This window comes from Hordeum vulgare, chromosome 5H (genome assembly GCF_904849725.1).
Source record: "Hordeum vulgare subsp. vulgare chromosome 5H, MorexV3_pseudomolecules_assembly, whole genome shotgun sequence".
Taxonomy (NCBI): Eukaryota; Viridiplantae; Streptophyta; class Magnoliopsida; order Poales; family Poaceae; genus Hordeum; species Hordeum vulgare.
Genome location: NC_058522.1, coordinates 312,520,429 through 312,533,820, shown reverse-complemented (window position 1 = coordinate 312,533,820; position 13,392 = coordinate 312,520,429).

Genomic DNA, 13,392 nt, shown 5'->3' with positions numbered 1-13,392 from the left:
AAAGCACTGTGCGGGGCCAACCCAGGGAAACTTGGGTGATTTCTATCAGGCCTCCGTACGCGTAGCTTATCCGTCGTGTCCTGAGAACGAGATACGCGGCTCCTATCGGGATCGTCGACACGCCGGGCGGCCTTGCTGTATTAGTTTTTACCTTTGACGAGATATCTTGTGCATCGGGATTCCGGTGATGCTCTGGGTAATCTCAGAGTTGAGGTTTTCCACTAAGGAGTCTGACGAGATCGCGAGCTTCGTGATCGAGGATTTCAATGCAGCTTGTGGTAATTTCTGATGGATTAGTTGGAGCACCCCTGCAGGGTTAAATCTTTTCGGAAAGCCGTGCCCGCGGTTATGTGGCAACGTGGAAACTTTGTTTAACACTGGTTCTAGATAACTTGAAGTTAACTTAATTAAAACTTGCCAACTGTGTGCATAACCGTGACTGTCTCTTTCGTGAGTTCCTTCTCCAATCGAGAACACGGTGGGGTTATGTCTGACGTAGGTAGGTGTTCAGGATCATTCATTTGATCATCAATAGTCACGTCCGCTATGTGTAGCTTATCCCCCTCTTAATTCTTGTACTCGTAATTTTAGCCACCAAACATTGTTTAGTTGCTTGCTGCAGCCTCACCACTTAACCCTACCTCACCGATTAAGCTTTGCTAGTCTTGATACCTTTGGAAATGAGATTGATGAGTCCCCTGTCGCTCACAGATTACTACAACACTAGTTGCAGGTACATGTAAAGGTTACTTGACGCGAGCGAGTTGATTGTTCATTTGGAGTTGCTTCTTCTTCTTCTTCTTCATCGATCTAGGATGGGCTCCAGGCCGGCAGCCTGGGATAGCAAGGATGGACGTCGTTCTTCTTTTCTCGTTTGTTTTCGTTCATAGTCGGACCCTGCTCTTCTTCATGATGTTTATGTATTGTACTGCTGTGAATCTAATGTAGCTTGTGGCGAGTGTAATCCAATTCTATATATATCTCTCATCTTTTCAGTACATGTACTTGTAACGATATCCATTCTTGCAAAACGACGAGATGTGCTTCTATCCCTGACGAGGCCCTCGTGCCAAATTGAGGATAGGGTCACATCTTGGGCGTGACAGGGGGCTAGCTCAATTCATGAGCTATCTTATCACATTAGTGCATAAATTGAACAAAACGTTCAATTTGCCATTTTTAGATGGCACTTGTGCTTCAAAGATGAGTATTGGTCTTGGACCCGAGGTTCATATATTCGTGGTGTCATACAAAATAAACTGAAACATGGTGGCTACGGCCACCGCCCTCACTCCAAGGTCGGTTTTTTCATATAGTCCTTATTTGGGTTTCTTGTCACACCTCGTGTGAGTTTTTGGGTCTTTCATTGATGACCCATAAGTATAGGGGATCAAGCATAGTCCTTTCGGTAAGTAAGGGTGTCGAACCCAACGAGGAGCAGAAGGAAATGACAAGTAGTTTCTAGCAGCATATTCTCTGCAATTGTTGTAAGTGACAGTGCTAGATAGTTTTGTAGCAAGATAATTCGTAACAAGTGACAAGTAACAATAGTATCATAGGAGCATCAAGGTAGCCCAATCCTTTTTATAGCAAAGTACGGGCTTGAAAGTACTCTTATATAAAGCAAGCACTCTCGAGGACACATGGGAATTTCTATCTAGTCATGTTCATCATATTGAGTTGATTCCCGCTCGCTAGTTTGATAATTTGATATATGGGTGGACCGGTGCTAAGGTATTGTTATTACTTGAACTAACAATCCACTTATGATTACCCCTTCTCACAAGCATCCGCAACTACAAATGAAGAAGTAAGATAAATTTAACCATAGCATGAAACACGTGAATCCGAATCAGCCCCTCGTGAAGCAACGCATAAACTAGGGTTTAAGCTTCTCTCACTCTTGCAACCCATCATCTACTTGTTACTCCACAGTGAATTCCCTTAGGCCCATAACATGGTGAAGTGTCATGTAGTCGACGTTCACATGACACCACTAAAGGAAGTAACAACATACGGATCATCAAAATATCGAGCGAATACCAACTTTATATGATTACTTATAACAAGACTTCTCCCATGTCCTCAGGAATGATAGTAACTAATGACACCTCATCTACATGTTCAACATCAGAGGTATAATAATAATGATTAAAGATCTGAACATAATATCTTCCACCAAGTGATACAACAAGCATCAACTACAAGATATAATCAACGCAACTAGTAACCCACAGGTACCAATCTGAGGTTTTGTGACAAAGATTGAATACACGAGATGAACTAGGGTTGGACATGAGATGGTGTTGGTGAAGATGTTGATGAATATTGGTCCTCCCACGAAGGAGGAAGCATTGGTGATGACGATGGCTTCGGTCTCCCCCTCCCAGAGGGGAATTCCCCCGGCAGAATCTCTATGCCGCGAAGCAAAAGGGCCTATGCCCAGGTTTTTGCCTCGATATGGTGGTGCTTTGTCCTGAAAGATAACTTATGATTTTTTAGGGTAAAACACGTCAAATAGGAGAAGAGGGGCCTCGGGAGAGCTGTTGGGGCCCCACAAGCCATCAGGGCACGGCCTGCGGGGCACCATGTTGGCTTGTAGCCAGCAGGTGGCCCCTCTCCGATATATTTTTGGCCTAGAAATTTAGATATATTCCACAAAAATTCTCCGTGAAGTTTTAGGTTATTTGGAGTTTGGTGATTTTTTTACCTTTTTCTTGGTTTCCCGGTGCATAATTCCTGTTTCCATATATTTCCCTCTTTACGATGTACCTTGCATATTCAGAGAGAAAAGACATAATAATTTGTATAATAATAGGGAATGGTGGACAAGAATAACATAAATATCAATAAATAATCATGATGCAAAATGTTCATATCATTCATCTTGTGCAAGTACTTCACACATTCCTTTATAGTCGTTTAGGAATTCTCTTGCAATGTATTCACAAGTGAGATGGGGTTGTATTGCTGCACCGGGGTAAGAATTTGCATTCAACCACGACCAACAATCCTATCTCTATCAAAATCCTCTGAATACCCCATGCCCACGGTCGTGTACCGTGAGGACGGGCTCCCGTTCCCAAGGGCATTGTACCATGTCAACGGGGCCCCATGTCCACGGGGTATTTTAGCACGAGTTAGATGGTTCCATCCTATAAGAGGTGAGGCATGGGGGTAGGGTTCATTCCTGCCCATTCACCCCTCTGCACCCCAGGACACCTCGAGGTCGTCGCCATCGCCTCGAGCTCATGCGGTGCCTCCTTGCGTCGGGAGGACTTTTCTCTTTGTGGAGTTCGTCAAGGATGGGCTCCTCCTCCGGTACTAGACCTCTTCCTTTCATTTTCTCCATACTTTTCTCCATGGTTGAGATCCTTTTTGTTATATGGTTTCTTCCTTCTCTAGATCTGCTCCATACTTGTTGAATTTAATAAAATGTAACAGCGTAGAACCCCTGTAGCCATCTAGCCTCACTCACCTATGGGATGTGGCTGTCGTCGGACGGACCTCAGTGCCCAAGCGTCCTATAACGTGAGCACGGGACCCCGTGTGCATGGGTGTGTACCATGCGCACGGGTCTACACGAAGTGTATTTAGTGTCTTTTTATTAGATTCTTTGCTCGCCATGCTTTCTAGCACTTGCACTCATTATCTCTCTCTCCATCTCTCTCTCTCCGTGTGTGTGTAGGGGGTGGGTAGGTGGGTGTGTGTTTCGTATTTTATTGCTTGTTGCTCAGATTTCGCTCACAAGGTGGTTGTCGCTCGTGCAAACATTCAAAGACAGAGTCTGCTTAGTTTACCATTGCTCGGCGTCAGACGTCATAAGGAGTTGGTCAGGTCTCTCTGTTTGCAAGTCAAGGTCAAGTTCGTCATGAAGCTTTTAAGAGGCATGTGGTAGAGGCTTTTAAGGACTCGGAGGAGGAGTATGACTCTGTGGAGAATGAGCACTATGTTCGGGATGAAGAGGCAGGTGCTGAGTTACGTGATGAAGATGACAATGATGAGGGAGGGTCAAGCCCCGGTGATCACTCCATTGATGGAGGTCGTGACCTTCTAAATGCCCTTCTGTGTGATTGACCAAGCCAGAGATTTAGGAAGCCAGGAAGGTTCATTTGTATGTTGATGCTGCTGGGATGGGAATGGATCCAAGATTCAAGGATGAGTTTCAACACAAGGCTGCTCATGACCAAAAGAAAGAAGTTTGCCCTGCACAATCAAGTTAATGTGGAGGCCATTCTCGGCAATGATCACATCTATCCATGAGTCTATGCTACACTTGGCATGTTGGCTCGCATTCCATTTGTCTTTTCAACCATGCTTACAATGAAGATCTTGTTATGCGGTTATTTGCCACTTTTTCATTTCACAATTACATTGATCGTACCCACACCTAAATGTTTGGTACTCACCACTGCACTACTCCAATGGTGAAGTTTTCTGAGATTCTTCCATATCCATTCTTTGAGAATGAGCATGATGAGTATGGTCGTCTTCGTGAAACTGAGCAGCGCCACAAGGATGAGATTGCTTTTGAATATAAGCTCGGGAAGTCTTTTGTCAAAGGTTTAATCAAGGATTTGCTTCCATTATATGACACGATGCGCCACATTCTTAGGTACACCGTCACTCCCAAGGCAGGTGACTCGCATAACGTGAGGAGCTCCATGTTGGATGTCTTTGTGTATATTCATGAGAAGAAGAAGTGGATGTCCTCGACTTAATGTTCTATGAGCTCCGCTAGTGTGTGTAGGAGGACAAGTCTTTAATTTATGCTCATTCATCCAGGCACTCATTGAGTCAGTGTGCCCTGCACAGTATATCTGTAACGACTAAGATGCGGTCCTTTCCGATTTGGGGAACGAGGTCCCGAATTGGAAAGAAGCGCATCTAAGCGTTTCGCAAGCACGGTAACATAGCACATACATAATAATAGAAGAATGACTATAAAGGATTCAACTGTCATCTCATAAATATATCAGAGTTACATCACGCATCCAAACAAGGTAGTTCTGCTACGGACTACAAAACATGAGAAATGACTATGCTACCCTGCATGCTTGCCCATGATCACGACCACGCCTCAGTCTTCTGGATAGTTCACGTACAGGCGGTCGTTCTCCTCATTGTATTGCCACGCCAGCTGCGTGCCATCGGGATCACCTGTCTCGGGGGTACCTGAACCTGTTGGTGTTGTGAAGGAATCTGTGAGCCACGGGGACTCAACAATCTATGACCTCGGTGCCAGAACTAGTCAAGTTATTAGGTTGGAAAGGTGGAGTATTTAGGTTGCAGCATCCTAAGCTTTATATGGTGGCTAACTTACGTAGAACGTGTATTGAGGGTGGTCTATACTAGCGATCGATGTTTAACTAATCACTAAGTGATCCTGAACACCTACTTACGTCAATCATAACCCCACCGTGTTCCCGGACGAAGAGAGGTCTTCGAAGGGGACAGTCACGGTTACGCACACAGTTGACAATTTTATTAGATTATGTTTAAGTTATCTATAACCGGATGTTAACAAATATTCCAAGTTGCCACATAACCGCAGGCACGGCTTTCAGAAAGACTAAACCCCGCAGGGGTGCTCCAATTAGTCCATCACAAACGTACACGGGCCACAAAGTAATTCTTTATCACGAATCTCGTGATCTTGTCGGATTCCTTAGAGGAAAACCTGAACTCTGGGGAGAACCAAAGCTTCACCGGGATTCCTATACGCAAGATATATCACTAAGGTAAGACAAGACTAGCAGGACCTCCCGACGTGTCGACGACCCTGATAAGAGTTGTGTATCTTAGTCTCAGGACACGCCGGATAAGCGAAGCGTACAGTGGCCAGAGAAATCTCCCGAGTTGCCCCGGGATGGCCCCGCACGGTGCTCTAGTTTGGACCAACACTCATGAGGAGCACTGGCCCGGGTTGTTGATTAAATTCCTCGGGTAGGCCATTCCCTATGCAGATTATTAAGTGATTAGCAAATTAACACCAATGTTGGGTCCTGCTGGACAAGTCTTAGCACTATGCAATTTATCGAGGGGGTCCCCATAACAACCCTGAACGTGTTAGGAGCGATCATTATGGAATCAAACACCGGTAGCCGGTAACTATGGCGGCAATAACGGAACAAAACAGCCGGTAAAAGGCTAGGCCTCCCGTTAATTACCAAGTATATAGGTGCATTAAATAAATAACATAATTAAGATAATGATATCAACTCATGTTATCACATGAGACAAGGCACCTGCAACTAGCAACGCTAACATTAGAAGCTTAGCAAGCTACTTAGCCATTCAAGATTTGCTAGGAAGGGATAAGTGTTTGGGTTTTCATGGCAATTCAGGAGGCAATTATTTCAATGGTAGGCAGCGAGCATATGATGGAAGAAACGTAATCTATCATAACAAGTCTAGAGATGGAATCAAGGTCATATCATCTTGCCTGTGACATCCTGAGCTTGGAACTGCTCTTGTTCGTCCTGCACGTACTCTCCAGAATCCACGTACTTGTTCTCCGACCCCGGTGCTACCCAACATAAAAATAGCATCCAATGAACAACATCACCTCAAGATGCAACAAGCACATGATGCATGAGATGAATATGAACATGCATCTCTATTCTACTCACTAGCACATGCATGAGATGTAAATACAAGTTCCTGGATAGAACTGCACTCTAATCTATCTTGACATGCATGGGAATGACATGAACAGATGCGTCACATGAAAACGATGCAAAACCATATAAAGATCATTACAAACGGAGCTACGGATCAACGGGAAACAACAAAACAAGAAATGAAGTGCTACGTGTCAAATACATCACAACACACTCCGATGGCATAACTCTGGTGTTTCCAGGTTGCCAAGACATAAAACCAACCAACATTGATGGGGTGGTGCAAAGAATATCACCACACCATCATCTATGCACTCACAATCATCAAAACACCTAAACTACACAATCTGCCATAAACAACATCATAGCACTTTGAGAGCTACATGCAAAGCACCTACATCCACCCAAATATGCCAAATAATATATGTGGAAGTAGCTATCCAATAGTACTACAAGCACAAGCAAAAAGATAATGCGAAGGAGTTTCACACAGAAAGTTACACAGCTGCTAACTTGGCCAAAAAATATCAGTTTTCACGGACTTAGTGAAAACTCCAGATTCTCAGTAGTTGTTTATGCTCTGAAGCATTTTGACAGCACCCAAAACAATATCTACAAGACTCCAAATGGAATGAAAATTTACAGAGATCTAGACAAACACAAAGGCTACACCTTCCCATTTGAAAGCTAAGGCTGAATCACAACACATGCACCTGCACAAGCTCAACAACAAGAGAAGAAAATGTAAGCAGATTCTCAAACTTAGTGAAAATCACAGATTTTCACTAATCTGGAATTTCAGCCACATGCCTACTTTGATTGGGCACAACTTGCACATATTAATTCCTAAGCATTAAACAAAAGAAACAAGTGGTATAGGGGGTCACCCTCTAATGCCACAACAAGGAATCAACCTCTTGGGCTCACCACAACTCATGAGACCAAGCTCCAAACATAGAACAAATCAGAGATAAGTCATCTCCACAAAGTGTTCTAAAGGCAAAACTGACTTCACCAATGGATTCCTGGGATGATTCTACCCCAAAAACATATATAATACCTATGCACTTGTATAGAACAAAAGAGCACAAACTAGAAAAGAAAACCTACATAGAATCACAGATGGTGAATAGTGCATCATCACATGTGCAAATCACTAGAACTATACCTACACTAGCATATGCACACTCACGCAAGTCCAATGCTGCACATGAGGGGTGGACCTCATGTTCATGTGCATATCATGGCACTCCATGCCCACACACCTACAACAAGCATAAGCATAAGAGCACCTACACATACAACTCATGTGCTTATCATGGCACTCCATGCCATGGCATGTGTGAGACACACACACACATAACCACACACACACTCACCTACATCACATATAACATGCACATGGGAAAACATACACACATGATATCACTTGCCCAACATGGATACACCACCTACACATGGGATCTAGCAAACATATACATACATGCACCCAAAACAATAAATGCACTCCTACACATGATAATTCTACACATGCACTCCTAGTGCAAACACACACACACACATCATTAACTATCTACACACACATATACACAAGGTATGTCGGGAGGGGGAAACCCATCCACACACACACACACTCACTTGTGCAACAAAGGCACAAGCACAACAACACCACAACACCTACACACGCTTACACTACTTGCTAGCAAAAAAAACATCACACACATGTTGTTTTAAGGGGAGGCAAAATTTCCCCCCATGGTGTGAAGCACACCACAGCATCAAACATATCTAGAGAAAGAGAAATAAGCACAAGGAAAAAATAAATACACGGCAAAAAATAAAATGAGGGGGAGAGGGATCGAACCCTACACCTCCTGCTACACAACACTGCAACTCCACCACTCTACTAGAGGCCAAGTGCACGACAGAACAGAGAATATAGCAGGATAACTCCTCTGCTGCGCTAAGCTACTGTGCAAACAAATAAAATGCAAAAGGTGGTGCTCTCTCTGGGACTTGAACCCAGCACCTCAACTAGCACATATGACAGGCACACACGGCAAACCACTAGGACACTCATCGGGATCTTGACAGAACAGGGAGCTACAACAAGGTATACTACCACGAGCACCAGGTGCTCTGCTCTGCACGCAGAGACGCCGGCGACTGGGAACATCACCGGTGCGATCGCATCTACTGCAGCTGCTACGACGAGGGGGATCCACTACACTAGCGCTGCTACTACGAGGGAACACCTCTGCTATGCTCTGTGTCTACCGAGCAAGCCACAACACAACACAGCACTGTACCAAAAGCGAACTACTCTCGGGACAGAGACCACGGCGACGACCTACGTGGATCCCATCTAGGGGGGAGGAAGGAGGAGGCTAGCTCACCTCGGGGAAGGAAGAAGAGGGACCGATCGGGAAGAAGAGGCCGGCTGGAGAGGAAGTAGACGATCTGACGAAGAGAGCCTGCTGCAGACCGAAGTATAGGACGAAGAACTCCGGGTCCGAGCCGTTGGCGAGCTCCTGCCCGTCGGTGAGGTCGCTCCTCGACCTCAGCGACGGCGGGAACGGAGCGCGGGGTGCTTCCCCGAGCCCCTGGACATGGCGGCGGCGCCGGACGACGACGGGTGCAGGGGTAGACATCGGCGACCACTTCTCTCCTCTCTCTCTGTTCTCGATCGGCACAGCTTACCTGAGGGGAAGGAGAGAAGGAGGGAGATGGTGGCGGCGCTAGATGGGGAAAGGAGGAACCCTAAGGGATGGGCACGCACGCCGAGGTTATATGGGGGGGGCCTCGACGTCCGTGAGCCCTCACGGCGACTCGCGCGCTCTCTGTTGCCTGATGGAAACTGTGCCGAGGGGGAAACGACGTCAGGAAGGAGAAGAGGGATGTGTGCGTGGGGTGCCGCGCGGGGAGAGGAGAGATGGGCCGCCAGGGTGGAGGGAGCCCACCTGTGGTGCCACATAAGATGAAATAACTCCTCGGGGTTCTCCAATATAGATATAAACAGAGAAAGAAAAAGAAAGCCAGGCAAAACTGTTTGGGGTTAAAAACAAAACCAAAAATACGTGTGGTCATGAAAAAATATGACCTATTTGAATAAATTATAAAATGAATATTTGGAGCAACTAAATATTTACAAAACAGAATTATTGGATCTGTTTTGTAACTATTTGCACCATTTGCACACCTATTCAAAACAGCAATACCACATCTCAGATTCACCACAAAAATATGCTAAACCTTGGGCATTTTAAAAACAGGGTAGGCTCAAGTGAAACTTGGCCTTGGTATAAAAGGGAGAGGGGAGGTTTTAAAACCTAATGCAACCACATAGCATGACTACTAGCAATGCACCACTCCACTTATCAACACATACCACATCACATCACCACATCACAAGGATCACACCTACACATAAGCTCACAAGGCAATAACACAAGACATGGTATGAATGGGATGGCATGGATGCATGCATACAAAAGAGAATAAAGCAAGGGAAGCATCACATGAAATATATGCATAGCACTCTCTCATATCAATGATAAGGTGGACCCACATAGGTAAGGTTCCAAAAAGGGAAAGATACACTCTTGGGGCATTACAAACTCTCCCACACTACAAAAAGATCTTGCCCCGAGATCTACGTCTGAAAGAACTCCGGAAATTCAGAACGGAGGTGATCCTCGCGTTCCCAAGTAGCCTCTTTATCGGAATGGTGTGACCATTGCACTTTGAGAAATTTGACAGTCTTGTTGCGGGTCTTGCGCTCAGTTGCCTCGAGACCCGCAACTGGATGCTCACGATAAGATAGGTCAGGCTGAAGGTCAATGTCTTGAAGATGAACAGTGCGCTCAGGGGTCTTGAAGCACCTCCGGAGCTGAGAAACATGGAACACATCATGCACATTTGCAAAGTTTGACGGGAGCTCAAGCTGGTACGCAAGGTCGCCTCTCTTGCCAACAACTCTGAACGGGCCCACGCAACGAGGCACAAGCTTGTCTTTGATGCCAAAGCGCTGCATACCCTTCATAGGCGACACCTTGAGATAGACGAAGTCATCAAGCTCATAAGACATGTCATGATGCTTGCTATCATAATAGCTCTTCTGACGGGACTGAGCTTCCCTGAGGTTGTCACGAATGACCCGACACATCTCCCCAGCTTCTTCTATTAGGTCATTCCCAAGGATCTGACGCTCGCCGGTCTCGGACCAGTTGAGCGGGGTACAGCACTTCCTGCCATAGAGAATTTCAAACAGAGCCTTGCCCGAACTAGCTTGATAACTGTTGTTATACGAGAACTCCGCAAAAGGCAGATAATCCTCCCACTTCATGCCAAAAGAGATAACACAGGCTCTCAGCATATCCTCAAGAACTTGATTGACTCGCTCCACTTGACCACTAGTCTGAGGATGAAAAGTTGTGCTGAAGCGGATCTTCGTGCCCATCGCAGACTGAAAAGAGTCCCAGAACTTGGAAGTGAATATACTTCCGTGATCCGAAGAGATCGTCATAGGCACGCCGTGCAAACACATAATCCTGGAAGTGTACAAATCTGCAAGCTGAGCTGTCGAAATGGATTCCTTGACTGGAAGAAAATGAGCCACTTTACTCAACTTGTAGATGACGACGAAGATGGCATCATTACCCTTCTTGGACTTCAGAAACCCGGTGACGAAATTCATCTCAATATGATCGAACTTCCACTCGGGAATGGGCAAAGGATGCAAAATACCTGCTGGACGTTGATGCTCTGCTTTCACCCTTCGACATACATCACTTTCATTTACGAACTGAGCAATGTCACGCTTCATGCGAGTCCACCAGAAGATCTGCTTCAAGTCCTGATACATCTTGGAGCTACCAGGATGAATAGAGAGCAGAGAGTTATGAGCTTATTCCATGATTACCTTTCTGAGATCACCTTTCGGAACGACAAGACGATCCTCAAAGAACAACGTGTCTATGGCATCAATACTGAAGCACTTATACTTGGGAAGACTCTTTGCCACGCCAATCTTGACTTTCTTCACCATTGCATCAAGAAGTTGTGCTGCTCGGACCTGATCTTCCAAGGTAGGAGAGATCTGAAGGTTTGCAAGAAAACCCTGAGGTACTAACTGAAGGTTGAGCTTCCTGAAAGACTCACAAAGGCCAGACTGGAGAGGTTTCAGAATAAGACTATTGCAGTACGCCTTCCTGCTCAAGGCATCTGCCACGACATTAGCTTTGACTGGCGTGTACTCAACACTCGGATTAAAATCTTGGAGCATTTCCACCCAACGAGTTTGCCGGAGATTCAGGTTAGGCTGAGTGAAGATGTACTTGAGACTCTTGTGATCGGTGAACACTTCAACCTTTCGTTCCAACAAGAGGTGTCTCCAAGTCATCAGAGCGTGTACCACAGCTGCTAGCTCAAGATCATGCACAGGATAGTCCTTCTCTGTTGGCTTCAACTGCCTGGAGGTATAAGCAACCACTTTCTTCTCTTGCATCAGAACTGCACCAAGACCCTGGAGAGAAGCGTCGCAGAACACCTGGTAAGGCTTGGAATCATCCGGAGGAACCAAGACTCGAGTAGAGGTGAGCTTCTCTTTGAGTGTGTCGAAGGACAACTGACACTCTAGAGACCAAGCATACTTCACACCCTTCTGAAGAAGACTTGAGAGCTACTTAGCAATCTTGGAGAAGTTCTCAACGAACCTTCTACAATAGCTTGCGAGCCCGAGAAAGCTTCGAAGCTGCTTCACATTCTGCGGAGGCTCCCATTCAACAATGGCCTGGACCTTCGACGGATCAACCTTGATGCCCTCAGTATAGATAATGTGCCCAAGATAGACGACTTCTTTCAACCAGAACTCACACTTGGAAAACCTGGCATACAATTTGTACTCCCTCAGCTTATCAAGCACCAATCTGAGATGTTCTTCATGTTCTTACTCAGTTTCAGAAAAGACCAGAATGTCGTCGAGATAGAGCAAGACAAAGTCATTCTTGAACGGAGAGAATATGTAGTTCATCAATCGACAGAATGTCGGAGGAGCATTTGCCAGACCAAAAGACATGACCGTATACTCATACGAGCCAAAACTAGTCCTGAGAGCAGTCTTCGGAATATCTTCTTTGCAAATGCGAATTTGATGATAGCCCATTCTGAGATCGAGCTTGGAGAAGATCTTAGCCCCTTTCAACTGTTCGGACAACTCAGTTATGTTCGGAAGTGGGTATTTGTTCCTGATTGTCTTCTTGTTCAATGGACGGTAATCGACACACAACCGGTCCGTGTCATCCTTCTTCTTGACAAACAGAACTCCACATCCCCACGGAGACGAGATTGGTCTGATCAAACCCAAACGCTCCTGCTCATCGAGTTGCCTCTTAAGTTCCTTCAACTCTTCTGGACCCAATTTGTACGGCCGTTTGCACACCGACTCAGTACCTGGCTCAAGCTCAATCACAAATTCAACTTCTCGGTGTGGAGGCATGTCTGGCAGCTCTTCTGGAAACACATCTTCATATTCGCAGACCACTGGGACTTGCGAAATAGGATTAATCTCACCCTTTTCATTCAAAGAGAACAGATGAATTGTATCATCGCGCGCCGCGAATATAATCACGTCCTCCAAAGAGTGGGTAAGCTTCACTTCTTTAGCTTCACAATCAATCGATACCTTGTTCATGGCCAACCAGTCCATACCAAGAATCAAATCAATGTCGAAATTGCCCAAGACAATAGGAGACGCCAGAAAAGAATAGCT